This window comes from Strigops habroptila, chromosome 4 (genome assembly GCF_004027225.2).
Source record: "Strigops habroptila isolate Jane chromosome 4, bStrHab1.2.pri, whole genome shotgun sequence".
Taxonomy (NCBI): Eukaryota; Metazoa; Chordata; class Aves; order Psittaciformes; family Psittacidae; genus Strigops; species Strigops habroptila.
The window spans coordinates 84,181,295-84,207,053 of record NC_046358.1 but is presented as its reverse complement, the minus strand read 5'-3'; the positions used below and the strand labels follow the sequence as shown (position 1 = coordinate 84,207,053).

Sequence of the window (25,759 nt, the reverse complement as noted above, 5' to 3'; positions counted from 1 at the left end):
TCTCCATAGTATGAGTAGAAATCAGAAAACCACTGACTTCATCCAGAAGTATCTGGACCTTCATCTGCTGAGTGGTTTGCCCTCGAGAGGCCAGAAGTCACCATAGGTGAGGCTTCTTTATTCATAAGCTTAACAGAATAGATCAGCTCTTATGCTCTGGATTATACAGCAGTAAAATCCATCTTCCTTGCAGAATAAAGTTAATGTAAAGCCAAATTCCAGATGCACAGAAACTCCTTCTGTTGTCTCCAGGTGATACTGTGCATCCCAGCAACTTGAAGGCTCTGGACAGCTGCTTAAACCAGGGTTGGATCTGGCGCAGCTCATGATGCTGGAGCAGGCTAAAAGCTGGTGTTGCCCAGCAAGAGCCGCTGATGGCCAGGCACTGGTTCATCTGGATACGGAAGAAAACATCACTGCATCCATGTTCCCTTTGTTGTGATGATGTACCAGCAAGGACTTCCTCTGTGCATGATTTCTGAGGCATATGATCTTCACAGGGAAGCGCTGGCCCTTTGCCCTGCTGGCAGTAACCATCTCTGCTGCTTGGCCATATCTCCTTGCAGAGCTCAGTGAGGTGGCTCAGCTGTGGCTTGGGGCACACACATGCTTGTGGGCCATTTCAGAGGCCTGGGGAGCACACAAGGGCTGAAGGTGGCTGCTGTGCTGCATGGCCATGCTGCAGGTTGCAGGGGCTTAGGAAACCCATTTTTACCCCAAGCTAGCACAGCCAGGCTTATCCTTCCACTTCGATTGCCTTAGCACCATCACTGGTGCTTAAAACCTTTCCTGCTTTGTACCCTGCCTGGTCTGCTGGCTTCTCACCTACGCAGTGTTCCACTGACGTGCTTGTCATGGTTATGGGCTCTGCACCTCCCTTTTGGCTTGTCACACTTGCATGAGAGGAGGCAGGAAACGGCTGCCAGGGCCAAGTGTGCAGCCAGCACTGAGGCAGGCATCAGGAAGTGTTTGAGGCCAGGTTGGACGGGGCTTGGAGCAACCTTGTCTAGTGGAAAGTGTCCCTGCCCGTGGCATGGGGGTTGGAACTGCATGAGCTTTAAGGTCCCTTCCAACCCAAACCATTCTGGGATTCTATGACTGCCACCCAGCTCCCTAGAGGCTCCTGGGTGGGAGCACTGCCTTGCAGGGTGTCACACACAGCTAAGGGCTTATCTCCATTGCTGACAATACCATGGTCACCTGCCCTGCAGATGGGATTCTCAAAGCTGGCACTCTGCTGCTGGAGAGGCTGGAGCATCTCTCACACGCTGCATTTTTCCCCTTGGCACGTGAACACATCTATAATGTGGCAGATATTTCTTTTTCATTTGATAACAAGAGACATCAGAAGATGTAGATTGATTTATTGCCTACAGAAATGCACCCTGTAGTACAGCTGCAAGATCCCACTGAATCTGCAAAGTCAATAGCTCCATCTCTTTGTAACGAGCAAATGGAGAAGGCTGTGAATTAATAACTTCCCTGACCTCCAGCCTCTGCAAGGCCGAACAGCTGATAGAGGAGTTAATCCAATAATCCATTTTAGCATCTGGAAGGCAGCACACTCCCTGCCAGAGCCTGGACCTACAAACAAAGTGAAGAGAAGGAAAAGCAAACACATCTTAGGACTGGGGAAGGGAAACAGGGAGGAGACGGAAGAATCTCAACCTGACAAAGACAGCAGCAGGCGCATTTGCAGGCCATGGCTGCACAGTGCCTTCATCTCGCAGAAGAGGTTTGGGGCTTTATTTGTTCCACCAGGTTGAGCTGGGCTCTGTGAGCACTCACTGCTGGCCTTTTTTGCCTTGCTCAGTGCTCAGGGGAATCTAAAGCTTCTTGCAGTGACCTCGGCCTGAATTGCTTCTCGCCTCCGCAGAGAAGTCCCTGACCTTTTCCTGCCAGCTCAGCCAAGGGCACTGCGAAGCTCCCGCCTGTCCTGGGACCTCCGAGTGCTTCAGCAGCCACAACTGCTGCTGATCTGGGAATTCTCCTTTCATATACTATTGCCAGTCACTTTATTACTTTACCAGACTTTAACTAATCAGCTTGAAATTTCCTCTGTAACGTTTAAATTAAAAAAAGAAGGAAAAAATGAAGAGGAATGAAACTGGGTAAAATATTCCAGCTGCTCAAAAAAAGATACATTAAAAAGTACATTATATTCCTCATCTTAAAAGCAAGGCAATGGCTCGCTTTGCTGTGAAGATTAGCAGTCCAGCTTTCAAATCCCAGCATGAGGCTCAGAGGGGGTCAGGGATTTGCTATTTTCCCCCTGTGGAATTTGCCTGTGGTGGGACAGAGCTGCTCCAGACAGCTCTGCACCGGGCTGGAGCACTCCCCACAGGCACCAGTCGATTTTGCTCTTTTGAGTTGCACCCTTGAGACAAGCCATTGTTGGGACACAAGTAGACACCACTCCCACCGAATATTAAAGCATGTGGAGGGGGAAACCCCACCTTTTAGGGATGACTTCCAATGGGATGCTTGGAAATTGTGGAATAGCTGCTATCACCTCTTCATAAAGCCATCTGCTGAGCATGCACAAATGTGAGCTGGTGAATTCAATATCATAGATTTTATTAAAAAGCCAGTCAGGATATGGAGTTGGACAGAAGCTGTTAACAGTGTGCATGGACTTTTGGTAGCAGACAGAGCCCAGCTGCTTTAAGGAAGAGCCACTCCATGTGCTGGGCATCAACTAGCGTTATTTTCCTTTTGAATTACAGTAGTCTTTAATTAAAGGGCCTGACTTTATAATCCAATCAATCTTGATAAATAACAACTCTTTTGCAGATAAAGTTGTAGGCTTATCACTGCCCAGCAGCCATATTTTAAAGCCCATCCATAAAATTACACAGCAAATCAGCTTACATAGCATCTGGTGGCCGCAGCTGCGTGCAGGCAGAGCTCTGCACTTGTGCTGACAATGGCATTTCAGTGACACTGTGCCACCCTGGGCATCAGTCCTACTCAGCCCTTCTCCTGTTACCACCATAACTAACTTACTGCTTCCTCAGCAGCATTACACTCTCTACTACTCATCCCATTCATCTGACAAACTTCTAGCTCATAGTTATTGTAATTATAAGGGGGAGGTTACAGTGCTGGAGGATGAAGTGTAATGTAAGTTCATTAGTAGACTATTTTATCCATTCCTCACCTTTTCCTGCCAAGTAGCTTTGTTCTAACAAAGGGTTTCAAACAACCATTTCATTGTGATTTGAGCACTTATTTGTGCCACGCAGACATCAAGGAATGGTTATGGGAATGCTTTTCAGGGATCAGTGGAAAATGCAGCATGCTGGATTAGCATCTCTATCTGTAAGGGATGAATTGTGCCAGTCCTACCTTTAATGCCTGGTTGGTTGCATGAGCTTTGCCGCACTCAGCCTCCCTCCAGTGTATGGAAAAGCTTAGAGCCCACTGTAAAAGCAGCACAGGGGGATGCAACACCCCTTCCTTGGGCTGATCGGGGTTGATGGGTGCAGAGGAGAGCTCAGGGAAAGAGCCACAGTGCTGAGTTTACCCAACATAATGCAAAGAGCTTAGGACTGATCCCAGACCTTGTTTCCACTCTGGTATATGAGCAAGCCTTGCAAAACTGCATTTTCTCAGACGGCTTTGTAATGAATTTGGCAGAGATGAAAGCAAAGGCAAGTCTTGCTAGGCAGCAAGTCTCAAACGCAGCAGGGCAGAGTATGAAACTCCAGAGGGTATCCACAGAGCTGAGACCAAAAGCTTGTGCGGACCTATCTAAGCTAAACTTGTCCCCAGATAGCATCACTGTCTCATTGCCTGGAATATATTACCTAGACATAGCTGACAAAAATAAACAGAGGAAAAAAGAGCATTCTGTAATGCAATCAAACCTCAATTGCCCATTTGTTTTTGTCCTTTATAAGAGCTAATAACGTTGTAATTGGTGGAGATATCTCCAGGGCTCCATAAGTGAAAGCAAGAAAGAGATTTTCTCACCATGAACTAGAGGCATATTTTTCTGAAGAAGAGGGAGGTATTACCCAAATGAAAGGAATCTATATAGATTTCTACCTGATGTCCAAACCAGTGACACCTTGTTCCCTTGAGTGTTGGCTTTTAGTGGCTCAGAGATTTTGGTATGATTGTGGTAGAAAAGCATCCCTAGCATTTGCTTCTTGGCAAGGAAAGATCCAAACCCACTGGAGTATACCAAGGGTCAAAAATACATGGAGAAGAGTTCTCTACTATTGCTATTCTTGCTTATCTGATACCTAGCTTTCATATTTCACAAAATGCCCAAAGCAGGCTCTAATTCTGTTCATTTTTAGATATTTGTTTAAGGCCAGGTTGGACGGGGCTTGGAGGAACCTGGTCTAGTGCAAGGTGTCCCTGCCCATGGCAGGGGGTTGAAATTGGATGAGCCTTAAGGTCTCTTCCAACCCAAACCATTTTATGGTTCTGTGATTTATTGAGCCTTATTTTCTTTTTTTAATTGTCACATCTCTACCTGGTATCCAAAAGATACAGAAATACCCTGAAAACTGGTCCTAAAGTTCAGTTCTTGTATTGTTTGGGGTCTGACTTGGTGCTTCTTTTGGCTCTTCCAGACTGAAGCACTCCAAGGGGAGAGAGGACACACTGTATATGCACGGGGCAGCGGTCTGAAAGTCAAAGGTAAGTGTCTCTGAATCATAGTCTTAAAAGCATTTCACAAGCATTTAGTCTTAAAAGCCTAAAATTGAGGAGGGCTTGAATAATCCACCACCACCAAATGTGGCTGTAAAGCCCTTCTGGAGCTCACTTTGCCTGGTTGTGGGTGTCCTTGCAGGCAGCGCCATACCAGCTCCTTGGGAACACCACTGGGCTTGCACTGCTGGGTGCTGGTGTCCACAGCACCCATGTCCATGCTGCAGAGCCCAAGAGGATGCTCTGATCTTTCAAGGAGAAAAGTGGGAATGCAAAGGGCCAATTCCCCAGACTCTGCCTGAGCCCTCCTCCACTTAATAGCCTTGCAGTGTCAGGAAGACCCCAAGGTACATGGGAAGCAAAAACTTTTAGTCCTCCATTATCTTGCACCTTATTTAGAGCCTGATCTATTCTTCTTTTATCTTTTGCAAAGTACTTCTGTTTTCTTCAGGATCCAGGAGCTATAGAACAGTAAATTATCATTTTATTGAAGTGATTGGCTTCATCCTAAAGCAGGTTCTTAAAGAACAGACTTTAAAGGTTAAACTGTGTGCCAGGGTAATATGTACATCACATTCCCGGGTGCCTTTTGTGTTTAAAAATCGACGGTTTCCATCTGTGAAAAGAGGAATTTAGACATGCTGATACTCTGACATTTAAATGTGAGCAGTGGAAGATAAACACAGTCTGACATAAAGTAAATGGGGTGATATTAGGGAAAGTTAAATTTCAGATATTCATGCTCCTGCCTTTACCTGCTGGGGTTCTGTGCACCAGAAGGAGCATTTACCACGCATTAACACTGTCGTGTCTCTGCTTTGCTTACAGCAGGTCAGCACTACACACCCATGAGTGGGATCTTTTCAAAGCTAAGTGCCAGTCTTGGCTGTAAGCTTGTTCAAAACCTTTTCTGGCTAGTGCTGAGTCTCACATCCCTGCTTTGCACCTAGCAAAGCTGGGCTCAGATGGGATTTAGGGTGCAGGTCTCTGCCACAATGTCAGATGCAAAGAATTTTACAGTAGTTCTGGATGTGTGAAGAGTGAGAAGAGCAACTTTTAGCATGAAGCCTCCCTGCTGCAGCCTGTGCAACCCAAGCAGGTCTCTGTCTAGACAGAGCCACCCGCTGTGCCATTCCGCAGCCACATGAAAGCACAGGGCTGAGTGGCGGTGAATAAATACCTTAGTGGGCTGCTGTGATGGGCTGTGGGAATAAGTAAGGTCTGTAGGGACATGTAGTATCTTTTCTCCTTGAAAAGAGGGGATTCCTTCACTTGCTATAGCAGTTTGTGTAGTAAATAGTAGTATTACAAGTGAAATGTAAGCACAAAAAGATGTAAAATGTGCTAAAAAGGGTGAGCTAGTGAAAGCAAACAGTGGTAAGGGGATAGCTAGATATAACATCCCTTTGGAGCAGTCCCAATCTGGTCTGATTTTGGTGTTGACACCGTCTTGTACCCAGGTGACCTTGAACTAACCCAGGAAAACTTGTATTTGTGCATAGTTTTTAAATCTCCGGCCCCTTCAGTAACCTGATCCCACACAACTGTGTGTGATGGAGCAGCTCTTTGGGATCATGTCTGACTCTTTCTCTCTTGGAAGCCCCAGGGGTGTGTAGGCAGGTTAAATAATGCAAAAGCAGCTGTAATTATGCTGTGCAGTTTCTCTGGAAACATTTGAAAAATATTAGCACATCATTCTTTTTTTGTTCCTTTTTTTTTTTTCCCCCTTTTTTTCCTGGCTTCTGTTTTAAGGGGTCTAGAACAAATCTAATGGTTTAATGAGATCTATGACAACACACGACATGAAAGAGATTTTTAGTGACTTCCATTACCCAAACTCAATTAGAGGAGAGTAATCAGCAAGTCCCCCTGTTGTGAGAAGTGCAGAATGAAACCTTGGTGAGATGGGAGAGATGCAAGAAGAGAGAGTCGTTGCCAAACAAGCACAGAGATACTCACTGTACCCCCCAAAGCACCCACTGAATGCTGAAACGTATAGATTACAACATTAGCAACCTCTCTCTGCTGTTTTCTTGCTCTAAGATGGGTAATTAAACGTAAATAGTCTCTCAATCTATTCTTTAAAAAGCCATTAATTTAATGTTAGATAAAAAGTTCTTTGTTTCCATGTTTCTTGGGAGGGGGAGGAAGGGAAATCTGTGAAATCTAGGTCTGCTGTGGCTGGTTCACACACAGCACTGGTCCCAGGCTTAATGCTTGGAAGGGAGGCAGGATGTCAGGTGGTTACATGCTCCTCCATTTCTGATTTTGCCAGTGTTATCCACTGCAAGCTTTTAAAACCAAAACACATGATCATTTATCCAACTGAAGCCCAGAGCATGCATGTTGCAGGTTCTGAGGGCACAGAAAATCCCACGGATCTGCAGAAAGTGGTGTCACAAGTCTTTCTATAGCAGGTCTAAGAACTCAGCTCAAAAGGAAGAGCTTTAACCCACCTCTGCCCTTCTTCGTCCTCTACTCGTGTGTCTCTAGTGCCTGTTTGTGTAACACCCCCTGAATAATAACAGGTAAGCAAACCATGTGTCTAAAGCTCAGGTGATCTCAAAGACAACCATTTCCAGCAATTCTGAGGCTCCACTGGCTGGCCAGTTGTGCCCACCACCTCTCCAGTGTCTCGTCTCAAAGGGCTTCTCACATCAAATCCCCTGCAAGGGGCTCACAGTAGCTGTTTTCCACCCTCCTTCCTCTCCTCTCGCCCTGGGCTGTTCCCAGCCTGCAGGATGATGCTCTCCTGGCCTGTATCACTTTTAACTCTTCTCCGTTAGGCAAGGCAGGGATGGAGGCTCTGTGTTCCCCTCTTTGCAGTCCATCCCCACTGGTGTGGGTGAGCTGCCTGCCAGCTCCTGTGCTCCAGTTTCATCTCTGCTCTCACAGATGTACAGCAGCCTCTTGGACAGTGCACGTCTCACCATTGCTTTGTTTGGCTGTGTGGTGGCTGGAGCTGTGCCTGCTCAGCTGCACACTGGCCTCACATCCACAGCTCTGGCGTAGCAGGCAGCCTGCCTGCCCTGGCCTGTTTTAACTATTGTTAACTTGTGTCCTCTCCATCTTTCCTCTGCTGGATTTTAGTAGACAACCCCCTCTGGAGAAGCAGCCAGCACTTGGCTTTCCTGCCCATCAATTCTTCTAGCAGGTTTCTCTCCAGTCTTGTGCTATGAAGGATGCATTGCAATGATCCCACGATACAAGAAGGATTCCTATCGGTTCCCTGTCTTTACATCTGACTCAGATGTCTCAGTTCCTTGTAAGCACCTGGGCAAGGCATCAAACCCCCACCTCCTCCAGACCCATTTCAATGCTGTTGCCTGCTATGGAGCACAATTCCAAAACCAGAGCTGCTCCTAGGATTCCAGGAATGCCAGTGTCAGGCTGTATGACAGAGGCAGGACTGAGGGTCATTAGAGGGATTGTGTTAGTGCATGGGGTCGCACGACAGCCAGAGCCCCTTGTGCATCCCCTTGCATGGCAGGCAAGAGCCCATGTTACCAGGATGCAGGATGTGTGGTTTCCCACAGCAGTCTTCCCAGGCAGCCCCTTGTCCTGCGGCCTCTGCTTCACCAGGCACTGAGAGAGCTGTGCAAGAGCAAGAGAGAGGCGCCATATGACAGGGAATGGTACTGGGGGACATCCCCTCCTCTGCCTGTGAAAGTGGAGAGCTGAGTTTCAGTAGGATGATTTCATTCATTAGATACTCTGAACTGTTTTCTGTCTGATCATAGCTGGACACTGATGCCTGGCCAGACAGTGCAGTCTCCAATTTGTCTCTGGCACACCTCTCTCATAAATCTAATTCTCTTGGCAAATGAAGAGCAATACTACAGCTAACAGAGGTAACCAGGTAAAGTACTTTGCAGAGGCATACGATGGGTGAATGAATTCTCCCAAACAGCTCGGTCAGTGATGGCTATACCCGCTGGCCCACACTCACATATACGACAGTTTTACTCATGTTCGAGGATAATGTCCATTAGCAAAATGCTTTCATGTCTATGGCATAAATTCTTCTAGTGGGAACATGTCAGTCACAGTCAGACAGCTTTGCTGGCTTCTGCAGGATTGGCTCAAGCACTTTCCCAACTGGGAGTGAACAGAGATCAATTTAAACGTGTCACAACTTGGACGGGTGTACTGTTCGTCAGTAAGACTGTAGACAACACCAAGTGTTGATCTGCTGGAGGGTAGGAAGGCTCTAAAGAGGGATCTGGACAGGCTGGATCGATGGGCTGAGGGCAATTGTATGAGGTTCAAACCTTTTCAGTGCTGGGTCCTGCACTTGGGTCACAACAACCCCCTGCAACGCTACAGGCTAGGAGATGAGTGCCTGGAAAGCTGCTCATGGAAAAGGATTTGGGGGTATTGGTCAACAGCGGCTGAATACAAGCCAGCAGTGTGCCCAGGGGCCAAGAAGCATCCTGGCCTGTATCAGCACCAGTGTGGGCAGCAGGGCCAGGGCAGTGATTGTCCCCCTGTGCTGGGCACTGGTGAGGCTGCACCTTGAATCCTGTGTTCAGTTCTGGGCCCCTCACTACAACAGAGACATTGAGGTGCTGGAGTGGGGCCAGAGAAGGGCACTGGAGCTGGTGCTGGGCCTGGAGCACAAGTGTGATGAGGAACGGCTGAGGGACCTGGGGGGTTTAGTCTGGAGAAGGCTCGGGGGACCTTCTCGCTCTCTACAACTGCCTGACAGGAGGATGGAGAGAGGTGGTGGCTGGTCTCTTCTCCCAAGTAATGACTGATAGAACAAGAGGTAATGGCATCAAGCTGCACCAGGGGAGGCTTAAACTGGATTCTATGATTCTGTGGCCTTGCATTATTGTAGGAGGGCAATAACACAACATCATTTTGTTCACCACCACTTCCAAGGAGCAGAGTGTAATCCCTACTGCAAATCACTGCTTGCCACTGGGCTAGGAGGAGAAAGAACCATCTGCTGCTGGGAAATAAATGGCTATTATTTTCTGACCCATTTACATCTGGAGATTCCTTAAACGGTGTAGATTTAATTTTCCCCAAATGAGGAAAGCACACACAGGTTACAGGAGAGACAGATAACTATTCATTTAAAATTCCAGGCAAGACTTTTGCTTTTATTACCCTCATTATATTTTAAAGACATAACCAAGAGTATATGCAAATTAGCACCTTTGATTATTAGCAGGGAAAACCCTACTGCATATATAAGTGCACCAATGTGATTTAGCAGCAAGCACACTAAGGATATTATACATGATCACTGACATCCACTTAAAGGCTTCCAGATCATTGAATTAGTTTCCTGGGGCTGACTGTAACTGGAGTTCGGCTGAGCTGGACTGTCAAAGTGATCTCAGGGCTCACTGTTGTTGAAAGGGGCAATTCTGGAGCTCCCTCTGTCTGCATTCTCTCTCCCCTGGGCTGCCTACATGCTCCTGCCTCTGCTACAGATAAACCCCTCATTGGAAAAGCCAGTGAAGTTTTCTGCTGGGTTAGTGAGCTGAACAGTGAAAGGTCTCAGGAGCACCAGGAAAGGCGTAGGAGGAAGATGCCAGAGCTTCCCCTGGCAGCAATGAGGTAACAGATCAGCTCAGTCATGATATCAAATGAAGTCTCAGTTCTGGGTTTAATTACCTGTGCAAACATACAGCTCTTCTGTGCCTCTAGCCTGCCCCTTGCAACCCACAGGACACGTGGACTCGCAGGGAAGTGCAAACTGAAAGCATAAAGACATGCATATGAGGAGTTTTAGCCCTGTGGAAGTGCATTACAAAGCGTCCTACATTCCATAAGAAGTGACTTCAATTTGATCCAATAATGTTCCTCGACAAGATAATTTAGTCATCTTAGCAAGCATGACATCCATCCCAGCACTCACCCAGCATCCTGGCTTCATCTGACACAGCAGTCTTCCTTCAGGATGTCTAATTCAATAAGTAACACCACCAAAGAGTGCATGCTACGGAAGAAGATGGTATACTCAGCAATGCTGACAGATACAGCAAGACAAAGGGGAGTCTTTTGATGCAAAAGCTGAGTATCAGCTGTGCTAGGCAGGTTTTTCAGTAAAGAAAAATCATTACTCAAGGATTTCACTATAGAACAAATAATACCAGAACAATCTATTTTCATTACAGTCAGTAATAGTCTCACTGGCTTTTGGGCTTTTGGAAACTGTTCTAGTGGAATTACCTTAATTAATGCACAAAGAACAATGTACAGAACAAATAGGGTTCCTCAAGGGTATTCCTCAAGAAGGATCAGATCTTTAAAGCATTGTGGTAGAAAGGGCTGCACCATATTGTGGCTGAGGTGCCAAAGGTTAAAAGCTGCGGATGCTGGTCCTGAGTGCAGGATGCTGCCTTGAGCCAGACGGGAGATGAATTGGGTACTTAGGTCTTTTGCTAGTGTGTGAGGTGGGGTTTGGATCATATGAATAAGAGTGTATTCCAATGTCATCATCTAGCATTCATCTATCTACAGGAAATACTGGGATAAAACTGATGAAATGAAAATCTCTCTGCAAGGTATCATTCCACTGCAGTGAATTTCGTTAGTTTTCCTGGGATTAAACAGCTCCCAAGACCATGTCCCTGCAAACCTAGTGTGGGCCATGCAAGTTGACTGCAAGACAAGCTGCTACCACGGAGAGCCTAAGCCAGAGGGTAGCCCCTGTGCAGGAGAATATTTGCAGGTAAAATACTTATTGGATGTCCTTCAGCTCAGCTCAGAGTGAACACTGCTCATGAAGGCACTGCTCATGAAGGCACTGCTCTTGAAGGTACTGCTCATGAAGGCACTGCTCATAAAGCACTGCTCACAAAGCTGGTGGCTTAGCAGCGCACCCGGCATCTGCTCGCTGGCACTGATTGCTGCACAACCACATCTATATTGAGAGGCCACAGGAAATTTATTTCCCAGCACCTCATCAAATCAAGTGTAATTCCTGACCATTTGCCAAATGGGAGCGATAACTGTGCTAAGTGCCTTGCGGGAGAGTCTTCTCTGAGTCACATGTGTGGATCATGAGCTCCTGTGGGCCGCAGTTCTCTATGACTTGATGAAGCCCTTGCATAAAGAGTTCTGCAGACCAGCTGGGGAAGGTCAGAGCCATCTCTGTTATACTATGGACATTTTATGCACATGGCACATTAAATTCCTGTATATTAAGTAGCTGTATCATGCCTTCAGCTTGCCAAACACAGGCCACTTGGTTCCTGTTAGCTAATTTCCTTTGGACTTTGTGATCCAGAAGAATTTGGTACTTTTCTTTTTCAGCCCCTCAAAAACATCTCTCTCCTATTGCGCAGGGCTTTTCCCAGAGGTCTTAAGGTGGGGGAAACTCAATAATAACCTCTTTCAAATACTCCTAAAGCCAATCTGTAAGTTCTCTGCTCTTCATCCTTTATCCCTGAAAGGGACTGGACACAGTCGGTCCAACCCATCCTTTGCATTCAGGGACTGCAAAGGTCTTTGCAGGGCTACTCTGGATAATGGAAGAGGGAAAAAAACTTCATCTACCAAGACATCTGTGCTTTAGCTGCAATGAAACACGTACTTTAAGAATGCTCATCTGACCATGCAGTTTGCCCACTGCTTTGTGATTAATCACAGCACTCGAAGCCAAAGTGATTACTTACAATGCAGTGTAATATGACTGACTCTTTGCAAAGGCAGCATGCAATAGCTGGGGATTTTCCCAAAGAGGTGAATCCTTTTCACATGAATGCTGTGTGTCTACAGGGCAGCGGGTAAAATAGTCAGAAATATATACATTTACAAAAACTAGTTAATGCATTGCCCTGAGCTCAGCTTTCCATCGGTGCCCTTAAGCTCTTGCTAAATAGCACTGAATTTGTACTTGACATTCTCTAGCTATTCCCTTTAGCCACTAAAGGGATATAAAGACAGTATTGCAAGGTAATCCCAACTAGTTGGTTAATGCATAGCTGGAAAGCTCTCAAAGCTAGACAAGATGTGATGAGCAGGTGGAAAACACTGGCAGACTATTGTATATTTTCTTCTTCTGTAGGAGTACGAGGGCAGCATTATCCTTATGAGGTCTGATACAATTCCCTTCCGTGTGCCTAGGAATCCTTTCCGTGATTTCAAAAGGAGCCCCAGTGGAGCCTTTGTAGCAAACCTCAAGGAATAAACACAAGCTCTCATCTTGGGCTTTTTGGGATGGTAGGGCATCTTGGGTGCCATTAAGAGTGTCATATTCTAGCTTCAATGTTGCCAGGAAATCCAGGTGATATTTGTTTGCACCTTGGCTTTTGGCTTTTGGATGGGAAGAGCAAATCCAGTCCTTTGAAAACAGTTGGCGTTTTTATCTGTCTCCTCTACAAGCAGATCTAGTGTTTGGCAAAAATATGTAACGAAATACTTATTCCAAATGTCGGGTAAAGTAAGCTTTTCCTTGTGGATGTGCATGGAGGCTTCCATATGTGAGGGAATGGAGGAGCTGTGCTTTTAAGGGGCAAGTGTTATTTGAATGTGGTTTTGCTTCTGGTTCTGTCCCTTTGGAATGTGTTTTCTGTGTTTCCTTCTTTATGTTTTCTATTTAGACTGTAAAATCTTCAGGGAAAGGATTGCTTTACCTGGTATGTATTCAATACCCAGCACTCACCTGCACCTCTCTGTGATTACTGTGGATCAAATAAGCTGTGGCTGCCCCATCCCTGGCAGTGTTCAAGGCCAGGTTGGACACAGGGACTTGGAGCAACCTGCTCTAGTGGAAGGTGTCCCTGCCCGTGGCAGGGGGTTGGAGCTGGGTGAGCTTTAAAGCCCCTTCCAACCCAAACCATTCTATGATTCTACTGATGTCTGCAACAAACTGGAGGGGTTGTACAGCACCAAGCACAAGGATCCTGCTTCTTGATGGGATACCTAGAAGCCAAATCGTGCAAATAAGAAGACTATTTTAAACCTGGATTTTAGAAGGTCTGGATTTGACAATGCTTTGCTATATATCCATAGTAATGAAACAACGAACACTGACAGTTCTTATTTGCATAAAATTAGATGCTTCCTCCTCCATCCCTGTCAAAACTTCAGCAAAGAGGGAAATCTCTGTGCCCTAAGAAGCTTAGCTGTGAATGCTTTGAGCTATTCCAGCACTTGTGTTATAGCTTGGTGCCTAAAGTCACAAGTGATTAGTATGTGTATGCATTATCGGGCTGGAAAAACACTTCCTAGCTTGGAATATATTTCTGCTTCATTTGCACTGGCTTCCAACCTCATACTCCTTCTCTAAATATTATATCTACTGATCTAAGTTGTTTACAGTTAGTTCATATGCCAAACTGATGGAAGATGATGGTATGGCCTGGTAAAACGAGTAGAAAAGCATTCTAGCATGTTAGTCCTCCTAGTATTACTTATCCGTGCCAGACCAACATGGTCTGAAACATGGGAATCAGTTTTATAGAGATGTTACATTTAGACCTTAAAATAATAGTTGCCTTTATAAAGGCAGTGAATTAAGTTAGGTGATTGACTGGATCAGACTGACAGATGATAGATGATGTACACAGATTTGGCAGAGAGTCCGTGAATTCTTTTTCACAGCTCTAAGTGTCACTGTAAATTGTTTTTAACATAATTTTGAACCTCTAACTCTGGCAATGGGTAATAAATCAGCTTGAATCCATCAGCAACTGGCCTTATGCGTGCATTCTGGCACTCTTTTTTGTTCCCCTCTGGTTTGAATATAGCTACTATTTGGTGAAATCCAGAAGGAAATTTAGACATGATAGAGTAGGGGAAGCATTTAAGTGACTCAGATACAAATACGAAAAAATCCACATGTAAGTAGCAAGAAATAGGCATTAAAAGCTGCCAGGAAGAGACAGTCAACAACGATATATTAGGATCTTGTTGATTTATAAAGAGCAAAGTTTGAAAGCTGTTTTGATTCCAAGTTTCTGGCCCTTCCTTTTGCCCATTTTCTCCTTCTCCCGTGCCTCCAGGCTCCAACTTTCATGCAGTAAAGGCAGGTGCTGTACAGCGTGAACTTGCAAATCCCTCATTCCACCCAGCCCCACACTTCTGCCACATCTCAGAGTCAGAAACATGGTGCATGCCTTGGAATATCAGCCATAATCTACTGTAAACCACTTTCACTTGCTTCCTGCTGTGGAAGAGCATCCTGCAGTGCACGTGGAGTCATGTCCCAGGAGGTAACATCTGCGTTTGCTAGGACTTGTCTAGCAGAGCAGTGATACCTTGGATAGGTTCGTCTCACCAGCTGTAGGTGCCTAGTTAAAGCCTATCCACAAGGCTCCTTCCAGAGTGTTTGCAGAGAGAAGTAGGTCCATGGGGTAAGTAATTTGGCCCTAGAAGGTGTCCAAGACTGGTGGGTTTAGTCTCCTTCAGGAGATATTGATCTTTATTGTGTGAAAACCTCTAGCAAGCATCTTAGATGAGGTGCTTGAGTTACAGATGGCAGAAGTTAGGCAAGAAACTGCCAGTGACATTAAGGTAGGCGTGTGGGCAGGATTCCTGAACTGCACAGACACTGATGGATTCAGATACTCAGGCTGAATATTAAAAGCACCTCCCCATTCAGCACCCATTGCTGAGATTTAGTCTTGTCTGGCAGAGATATTGCTTTGGAGGATTACTCATGCTCTTGAAAAAAACATAGATCACACAAACAAAAGGCTCCTTGGGTTTGCAGAGATAACTGTTGCTCAGACTCATACTTGCTGTCTGTCCCAGCTTGTTCCAGAGCCTCAAAGTTTCAGGGTAAAGCCACAGAAGGGATTACAGATATCCCTTCTCATTACAACAGTGCTAGTAGAATTTCAGTCATCAATCATTCTTGCTCCAGAGTCTGTCTTTATGCTCTGAAGCTGATTAGCTGCTGAAATAATCCAGCTTTGATGGCAAGCAATGCTTTATTAACACTGCAACTTGGCTGCTTTTTGCTCATCATGTGCTTTTAATGGATCCCGTGCTTCTTTTTGTTCCTTCTTCTGCCCGTGGAGCTCTCAGGAAGGTTTGGTGACTAACCATATGTTTAGTGCATGTTCTTTACATGAAAACGAAGCCTAAAATGCAAATGCTGCTGGTTGTGTTCTGGGTTTAGGGTCTCTTCAAAGTGTAAACATGATGTGACAGTCTTTCTTCTGCAAGTAAGCGCTACACAGAGATTTACTGTATTCATCTGTGCAGGGATGTGCTGGGTCCTAGGCAGACTGTAATTCCTTCACATGGTCTCCATCTGTTCCATCTTGCGTGAAGGATTATCCCCAGAGCTTGTACTGCTCTCTCATGAGCACCCAGGCAGGTTCTGTGCCCATGAATCATCATCTCAAGAAGGGAGAAGTGGATCAGCAATAACCCCACTTCAAGTAGAGGGAATTGATTTCAGCAATAGTAATGAGCACACCAGAGAGCTGGAGAGACACAGCTAATCAAGATGAGCCAAGCAATTAGCAGCACTAACACATAGCCCCTCACCAGCCTTTCCCTTCCCATACCCCTGGCAACAAGCAGCATGTAAATGAAAGGGGTTATATGAAAGGATTAGATCTGCAGCCATCAAAAAAAATCTTTTGTCCTACATAAGTTCTTTCATCCTGCATAAGTTACCTTAAAGATTTCCTTTAGATGTAGCAAAATTAGGGGTTTATCTCCTATGTTAGTTAAGTAGCACCTAAGTGGCAAAATGTGTTGCTGAACACTAAGCAAAAGATGCTAAATGACTTTAAATTAGCCTAAACCATTGCTGCAGCTGACAGACTTGCCTTCTGGACCTGCCAGTTGCTGTACACAATCTGTTGCAGACCTCAGGTTTCATCTGATGTGGGCAGAACTGGGCCCAGGTTTGGGTTCCCCTTGAAACCTCACAGGACCCTACAATAGTTTTGCCTTCCTTTTGTGAGGCACAGCAGCGCTTCTGTACAGATACTGGATCACAGAGGAGGCTCTGCCGTCACCATCTTAAATATGGGGAAGCTGTGGAGAAAAGTGATGCTGCTTTCCTGGGAAGACCAGTAGCCACAGTGGGAATCTCCCAGGCTTTAGCTCTGCTGTGCTGCCTGCTCTTAAAGCATTCCCCAGCTCTTTAAATCAGTTCCTTCTTAAATCAAATGATGCATTATGTGTTTAGTGAAAATATTGAATATAAGACGCTCGAAACTTTGTCAACATTCTTGTCAGTGTTTTGGAGAAATAAAACTACCCAGTGATACAATGTCTCATTTATATGTAAATTGTGAAGAAATTAGGGAAAGCAGAGGACTGCCATTGCAAACATTACACAGATAACAAATAGTTTGCATATTTGCTTCCCTAAGAACTTTTTGCCATGTTTCAGCTGGGATTATAAAAACAAACAAGTGTTTGGGGGTATGTAACTTGCTGGCCTGATTCTCAGAGCTCAGCATGGCTTCAGAATCGGGTTCTTTTCATGTGCCTCAAAGCTGGGCAGCAAGAATCATCACTCTTTTTTTTAAAGCTATAAGCCTTTGATATTAAATATGTATTCAAACCTCCCACTGATACCAAGAAGAGCTACGTGCATATATTCCAAGGTAAAAGAAAGCTCTCATCTACAGCGTGCCCAGTTGTTCTGGTTCTGAAGTAAGACATCTTTGCAATGCTAAAAAAAGAGGATGGGGATGGAGAGATAAAACCAGACCAACGCTTTATCTTTGGTGCAACTGGAAGGTGCCTTTGCAGAGGTGAGAGGGTGGTGTGTTCTACCCCAGAAAGAAAACCTGAACAACTCAAGAGGCTCAGAATAGCTCCTGATGGAGACTAGTGAAGTCTGTAGGACACAGATAACATGTGAAAGCACTACCTGAGGGGAATAATACTAGAGAAGAAGCAGCCATAGAAAACGCGTTGGGTTTGTCAGCTGTCACCATCGGTAGCTTTCCAAGGTCGTCTGTGTGAGCAAAGCAAACATTTCCAGATTGCAGGAGTGGAAAACTCGTAATAGAGTCAGGTTATTGTGCAGGGCAATGCCAGGCTGGGCTATTTTCATTTCCATCTTCAGATGAAATAGAGTAGAGAACAAGTCTCTGCCAATTTAACTTCATCATAATCCCATTCAGTTACTCCTAGTACATCTGGAGGTTGAAGATCACAGCCGTCAGTGGGGTGATCTGTTGCCAAGAGCAATTGTCTCTCCGGATCAGGTTCCAAAGGCCAGCAAGTCTGTTAAACGATCACCGCAGCGTGATGGCTCTGGAGTTCATTTCACAGATGATGATCACACTAGGCAAATACTCAAAACTGGGCCTGTAACCTCACTGTGCAATTCTGGCACTGCCCCAAAGCGTGGCTTGTTATGGCAGGAGTTGGGTACAGAGCACAGATAAGCCTATCCTGCCCTGGGTCTACAAAAGAGCCTATTAGCTCTTAAAAAGAAAGACAAACAGCCCAAACTTGAATTGATGGGCTGAGTGACTGTGTCACCAATTAACTGTGGGCTGGTACCAATCAATCCTTGGCAGAAAGCTGACAGGTTAGTTCAAGTGTTGCTAACACAGAGAGCCATTTAAGAAAGGTGGTGAGACAAATGCACCATCAGGAGTCACTGATCTTTGTTGTAACTGGAATGTGAAACAAGAAAGGTGATCTGCGTTCTTAGTTCTGTTTTGAAGAGAGCAGGAGTGAGAGGAAAGGCAGCTCATACCAGGAATTTTTTATAAACTGGTGATAAATGGAAGGAGATGTTTTAATAAGTGTTAAATAAATGGTATAAATTAAAAACCATATTCCCAGAGATCACAAACCATCCTGTAAAGACGCAGTAAACATCAGAAAGATGAAAAGCAATAGAGCCAGTGCTGTCACTGTATAAGTGTATACAGATAGCCATCACTGATTAACTGTTTATTAAAACTTCTCTTCATCTCTGATTAACATATTGTAAACTATTTATAAGCACCTTTGCAAACACTGGTGCAATCCACAATGATTTGCAATTATTTATCCATTTGTTACAGGGGTTGTCATTGTTTTTAAGCCTGCATGTGCTATCCATAGATGCAATGTTAACAAAGCAGATGGCCAAAACAAAAATAAAGGTTAAAAGTTGTAAAAGCAAGTAACAAACATACTATAGGTGAAGGACAGAGGGAAAGAAGAGATTTACTGCCTGTCTGGGCAAAGTTACCAGATGCAGGTAATGCAATTACAGATGCCCAGGTGATGAAAAGCCCCATAAAGCAGTTATGGATTCAGACCCAACCCAAGTCACCCTTGGCCGTGACAGTGGCTGCAGGCCAGAGCCAAGACAAAGGGCCAGGGATCTGTGTGAGGTGGAAGGTTTGTCACAGATTTGTTACCACAAACAATAACAGTCTCACTGAGTGCACCACAACCTGTCTGAAATAAAACCTTCCCCATCCAAAATAGTCCTTTCATGATGGAGAACATTAAAGATCTAGTATTTGCCTGGGGAATGAAAACACTACACTCATGTGACCTTGGCCACTGGCTTCCTGCATAAGTGGGTCTCAGTTTCCCCTGAATGTCAGTAATGGTTTCTTTATGAAATATTGACTTTGATTTTTTGTTGTTGCTTTGTTGTTCTGTTGGTTTATTTAATTCAGATACAGGCTGTTTGTTCTGAAATCCAAAGTCTGTTACTACCTGCTTTTGCCTTCTACTCTGGGCTTGCATAGATACTCTTAATGACTCCTGCTATCTTGGAAAAGGCAGCAGGTATTTAACAACCCTAATAGCAGGTTATGTGAATAATGTTCTTCTATTGGAGGGTGGTGTTTATTAAAAATAGAAGATTGTTTTATTGTGATATTCTTCTGCACAATAGAATTCTCTGTAACACAGAAGATTTATTAATTGTGTAACCTGATTTGGAGAAGTATTAAAGTACTAAATTAAGAATCAGGTGAAAAGAATCCCCACTGAGATGCTGAGATAATGTCTAAGCATGTTAATGCTGGATATCTTACTTTTCCCCTCAATATCTTGAGAGGATCCTATTTCACATTTTCTTTACATGGAGGTATAAAGAGTAGAGGAAGTAACAAAGAGTGCAGCATTACCAGCAGGATTCAATTGATCCAACTGGCATGATGAACAGGCTTTTGTCAAGCCAATGCAGGAGAAATCTTTCTGAGCTATTAGAGAATAAAACCCAAATCAATTGGTGACCTGTAGTTTCAGGTCTCTGAGAGCAGTTCTCAAGAGACTTGAGATTTGCCATGCTTTCTTTGTTATGTCTTTGCAACCACTGAAGTGTTTAAGCATAGGACAGGTCCTGACTGTGTTAATGCGCAAGTCACTGTGGCCACTCGCCAATGGTCCATCCTTGGCCTTCTTCGGAGCAAAACTCATGCAGAGTCTGGTCACAGCCAAGTTACCTCTGTCCAGATGATGAGCAGTGACCCAGGTGCTGTCTTCCATAAGCAGTAGTTAAATCCCCCTGAAGACAATGAGGCAGTTGTGCATGTTTCTCAGCGTAATGAGAATCCCACTTAGGTATTGTTTTATCTCAAGTGTTTAAGGGTTTTAGTGAGTCTTTAAGAACAGGCAGTCTTTAAATGTGTCTCATAGGGAAGACTCAGTTGCATTCCCCAGTACAGGCAGCAAATCTAAAGATCACCATTGTTTAAAGCATTGTAAATCCTCAACGCAATGGTTTAAATAGTGCTCAGGTGATGGAGAGGGCTTTGGCCAGAGCTTGAGTTTCATCCCCAGGTAACTGCAGCATTGACTCTGCTGTGGTGAGGTCTGCCCCAAGGAGAACAGCAGTGTGAGTAGGGCTGGAGCCCCACTGCATGAGAGTGCAGTAACATGCCCACCTCCCGCCTGCCTTGTTTCTGCTTTCCATGGGATGTTTTTTTCTCTTCACACTTCTTTTTTCCTTCATTTAATTATATGTATTTTAAGGAAAACAAACACCGCAGTGAAGCTAATTACAAGGAGTTTATTGAGTTGAACCTCATTCACAGCAGACTCCTCACCCCCGACATCTTTCTCATGAGCCAGGCAAGGTTGAGATCTCTTTCTCCCTGATCTCAGACACTCTGACCCGATTTGATTTAATTGGTCTCTTGCAAAAATTGAGTACTTGCCAAGAGCCAGTTTAAAGGTACTACCATCTGATTTTTAGCCCCCAATAGAAGGATTAACCCCATTAGCAATGAACTCTGTGCTGCACATCTGTAACCTTACAAAGGAACATAATCCTGTCTCACTCCACCAGCTCGTTCTTCTCTTCTGCAGTACATACAAATCATTAAGAATCTCCTCAGCCCTCATCACAGTTTGGACCTGTTTTCTTTTTCCCTGGGTGTTCAGAAGCAGGCAGTGATCCAAACAGGCACGGGCTGGGACTGGAATTCCTGGAAACACTTGCTAATTCATTCTGGTTTCTCTTTTTAGAATGGCAGGGATATTATTTCATTGCTTCTGGCTTCAGGTTATAGGTTGGCGCTTGGCTCTGAGGAGGACTGAGAGGCAGCAGAGTGGCTATTTTGTAGGGACACTGTGAGACGTGGCTTTCAGTCATGGTTTGGGTTATTTCCTCTCCCCTCGAATTACTACCTCTTCCTCCCCAGCCTGTCTATGGAACAAAAGTCCATTTTCCTTTCAAATTCTCTCAGAAATTGGCTTTGCATGTTTTAAGAGAGTGGTGGGTTTAGTAACAAGGCTCCAGTGAGGGTTGGGCATCCTCACCCCTCTCTGATGGACATCTACTGGCAATGCAGCTGTAAAAGAAGACATGACCAGCTGCCTGCAGCTTGAGGGAGCTCTGTTTGGTTGGGCATGATGACAGAGTGGCCAGGGTGTGGAGCAGCTCTGCTCCCATCAGTCCAACCTGGAAAACATCCCCATCTCCGTTAGCCTGACCCTTCCTCCACTCCAGTCAGCAACTGTCCTCTTTGGTAACTGCTTCAGAGTGTGCCTGGGGACACCCATGTGTGGCCGGGATCTGCTTGGGAAGCTGTTTTCCTGCAGCTTAATGAATACTGAGATTTCAGCCTACAAAGGGCCACAGGTTGGTTGTTCTTAGGCTGGGCTGCAGCTGGTCTCAGTGCTGGTGGAGCTGGAGGGCCACATCGAAGGCACACAGGAGGGAGGGAGCTGAGGGGAGGCTGGCTCTGGTTTTACTCAGCAAGTTTTTAATCACGTAAGTTGTTTTTAACAAGCTATAAGAAATAATAATTAGGACACATGGAGTTATTCTATTTTACTAAAAAAATTATATTCTTTGTAGATACGAGCAGAGACACGTAAGGATGTCACACTGTATAAGGAACAGAAGGTAGGTGTCTCCAGCAGGCTAATTTTATACGCTATAATGCATTCCTTATGGTTAATAACACCATCCTACATTTAAAAAGTGCTTCCCTTCCCAAAGGACCCCATTCTGCCTTATAACTTGTGGTCTGGTCCTGAGGGCAGATACATCGATAAGGATTTTAGTAGGAAATTTGTCACATTCAAGCCAGCAGAGAGGGTGATGCCTTCTCCCAAGGCTGAAACACAACCTATGCTAGGGTGAGGAAACAGCAGCTCAGTCCCAGCATCTCACAGCCAGTTAGTGGAAGCTGGCTTGGAAAAAGGCTGATAGAAAGGAAAGGCCTGGTACAAAAGGAGCATGCAGGATTTGCTGCTGGGCTCCTGGGATGAAGGCCGGGCCCTGCACTTTGCAGGCTCATAGGATAAAGTAGCAGTTGGGCTGCTCAGAGCTTGCCTATGCTGTGGAAAGGAAGGTGTTGATAAATATTAACTAACAGGAACGTGGTACAGATGAGAATCACACTTGTGACTGGACAGAGAGGGATGTTAGTGGGGAGGGCACACATAGGAATTGACACTAACATGTACCTGCTCCCTGTGGAACAAAGTGCTGGAATTCCAGGCTGCAGCCAGCTTGGGAGGAGCAGGAGGGGCACGTTTGCAAAAGTGTGTAAGAGTTTGTTCTTGAATCCCAAGAATGTCCATTTGGTAAACTTATTCTAAAAGTAGAGTAACCTGCCACTTCTTGCTTGCCAGGGGAGGGTGTAGGGTTGTGGAATGTGGTTGTAATGCCACCAGGATCTTATGTGGATTCTGTTGCTTCCAGTACACCAAAACTGAGCAGCTACTCTCAGTGTGTAAGTCTGCCAGGGTCAAACAAACCCTGCTTCTGTTAAACTTGAGGATTTTTGCTATTGGTTTCAATGAGGCCACACTTTTCACTTCTGGCCCTTTCAGAAACACAGTAGAAGACCCAAACTACTGTTGGGTGGAAAGAGGGAAAAAAATGTGTATTGATTTTGGCTTGAAAGTTCCAACATTCACTTGTGAATTTAAAATAGAAAATCTATTTGCCATATGCTCGATTCCAGAAGAACTACGTCTCTGGAGAACCTGCTTCCTTGGGTTGCTTTGGATGGAGAGGGACTGCTTACAGATTTCTTTGCTTTTCCTCTTCTGTTTTACTTCTCACATTTACCATTAAACTAGCACTGACATTTCTGTGCCATCTGGCTTTTTTTGTTGGTGGTTTTTTTAAGGGGGCTGAGGAAAGAAAGATTCAGGGTAAAACAAGAGTTTGTGTTGCTAGATCAAGAGTCAAGAGGGGGACCTTACACTAAACCACTTTGCCAAGGGTGTCAGGGTTTCAAGGAGAGGTTTTAGGGCTTGCAAAAAGGAGAGGAAATCTCTGCACATCTGAAAAGTGGGTTGGTTCTGGCACAGCTAAACATACTCTCCACAACGGCTGCTATAGCAGAGAGGCACAGTGGTAGACAGCCTAGAAATTGCTGACATGCAGGTTACTGCTTTATTCATCTCTCTGGAGGCCAAGAAATATTCAAATTGGCCTGTCCATTTTAAGGACTAGAAGGAAGTGTGTACCTGCAACCTCACATGTTTTAAGGTAGAGGTTGGTATGTTTGTATATATGAAGGGAGAGAATTGGACTTGCTGGCTTGGAGATTTCCCCCTGCTCCTGTTGGATTCATCAGTTCTCATTAGGGTTTGGACAAGCCTGGGAGAGGCTATTTCCAATTAGAAGTTCTCAGCCTGAAAAACAATAGAGTAGAGTTTCTTGTGAACACTTCATGAAGACAGTTTGCGGCATTCATAATCTTATCACACAGTTTCTTGCAACGTCTCACATTTCCCAGACAATTGGATTTTTCCCTAACTTAACACCAAACAGCTTAAGAATTCCATCTGCCCTTGCTGCCCTTGTACAGCTGAGGAAAGAGGTCATGGCTGACACTGTCAGCTGCAGTGATTTCAGACTCTGAGTGTAGTGTAAGCAGAAATTTAGACTTTCTAATTGGGTTAGAAGAGTATGTTAAATGCCCAGAGAAAGAGCTGAGATTGGAGCCCGGCCAGTCTTGTCAGGGGCAGAGCTGGGGGCTGACATCAGCCTGGCCAGATGAGCCCGTGCATGCATTGACACCCGGATCGGCCTCCGCTTCGCTTCTGGGGTGACAGGAGAAGGAGACATATGAGCCATGAACAAGATCATATATTGATCTTTCACAGCATGTAATTTATGGAAATTGCACTTAATGTATGTAGATAAAAGTGACATTTCTCCTAGACTGTTTATCTCCAAAGTGTCGTGCAAAATGATCACATTATGACTCTGCATAGCAAAAATGTCTCTTCTTTCAACCTTCCAGACCAGATATTTGTTTGTTGTCAGCACAAGCCATTTAGTTACTAATTCCCAGGGTTAATATACACTATCAGGCTATTACACTGCATTGTATCACACTTACTGAATGACATTATGTGTGGTTTATATTTAATTTCAGCTCCATTTCTAATTGTTCTGTGGTGGAGTTACATGACCGAACAGAGCTGTGGATGTTAATCTGCTGTGCTTGTAATGCACTGAGTGGCTTCTAGCTCATCCTTTGCTTCCATCTGTTTGTCCCCAGCTGTACTACTCCCGTTGAGCCTACACAACGATCTCCAGGTAAATATTTGTTAATCAATGTTCTTTGTCTATCATAGGCCAAAATAAGATTTCTATTCAACTGATTCACAACTAATTAAACCACTTAACAACAATGAGGGGTTTTAATCTTTTTCCACATGTTACTGTTTGGTTGCTGTGTAATGCTTCCTAAAGGACATTGATTACCTACTTAATAATCAATGGTCTTTGTCTGTCACAGGCCAAAATGAGATTTCTTATTCAACTGCTTCACAACTAATTAAACCACATAACAACAATGAGGGCTTTTAATCTTTTTCCGCATGTTACTGTTCGGTTACCTTATAATGCTTCCTAAAGAGAAATTAGTGGGCTCAGCCTTAACCTTAAGAAAAAGAGCTGTAGGCCTATGTGGGGCATGGCATTAACCAAGTTCTTTAGGATCTAAGGGATTACACAGTGATTTAGAGGACCAGAGTTTGTGCCTAGCTGTACTACAGGCTTTTCTTCATGGCCTTGGTCAAGTCACTCGAACTATAAAGTTCTGCAGTAATTTGGGACTACTTTCAAAAGTGATGTCAACGCTTCAGAGTTCACTGAAGTCTCACTGAAAGTCGGTGGGATTCATTACCCTAAGGCCTAATCCTTCATAGACTGAAACATCTGAATTTCATCCAGGTTACTGTCTTGATCTCTGGATATAGTGATCTCACTATCCAAGTTACATGGGGGCTTGTAAAGCAAGGCTGACAGCAGTCCTGCTCTTCACAAATGTGCTGGCAGCGGGCAGGGAAGGGTGGCTGCAAGATGCTCATCCAGGGTCTTCTGCCCACCACTGAGCGCAAGGAGACAAGACAAATCTTCCCTGGCAGTGGTGAAAAGCCAAACCCTCCCCTGCAGTTCTGGTGCATGAAATCCAGTGAGTGAAATGAAGCAAGTTCATTTCTCCTACGAAAATTAAACCTAAAATACATAACAAAGCACAATAAATAGGGAAAAAAGAAGTGTAAGGGTAAAGTTCTGCAAGCTCAGCGCTGCGGGATGGGGGATGAAGGGGGTGTCTGCACTCAGATTAGGCAATTCTCAGTCTTCAGCCTTTTGAGAGTTCTTTCAAGCTTCACAGTCTTTGTGAAACCAGTTATTTTCTTCTTATCTGGGTCCCTTTTAATTCATGTTGTTTCCAATCCCCCATGGTAGGGAGAGTGTTTGTGCTGGACTGGGCGG

At 44.8% G+C, this 25,759-nt stretch overlaps 1 long non-coding RNA gene across 14 annotated transcripts in view; it reads left to right on the top strand.

Annotated features, from left to right (window-relative positions):
• LOC115607363 overlaps positions 1 to 25,759 on the top strand; it is a 65,179-nt gene that overhangs the window by 16,948 nt on the left and 22,472 nt on the right. For 11 of the 14 annotated variants that reach the window (XR_003991193.1, XR_003991198.1, XR_004389903.1 and 8 more), the window contains exons 5-7: positions 4,587 to 4,653; positions 21,866 to 21,913; positions 24,411 to 24,574. This is a non-coding gene — a long non-coding RNA (uncharacterized LOC115607363). The remainder of the gene's footprint in view (positions 1 to 4,586; positions 4,654 to 21,865; positions 21,914 to 24,410; positions 24,575 to 25,759) is intronic. The other 3 variants (XR_003991199.1, XR_003991202.1, XR_003991192.1) reach the window with 3 other exon arrangements.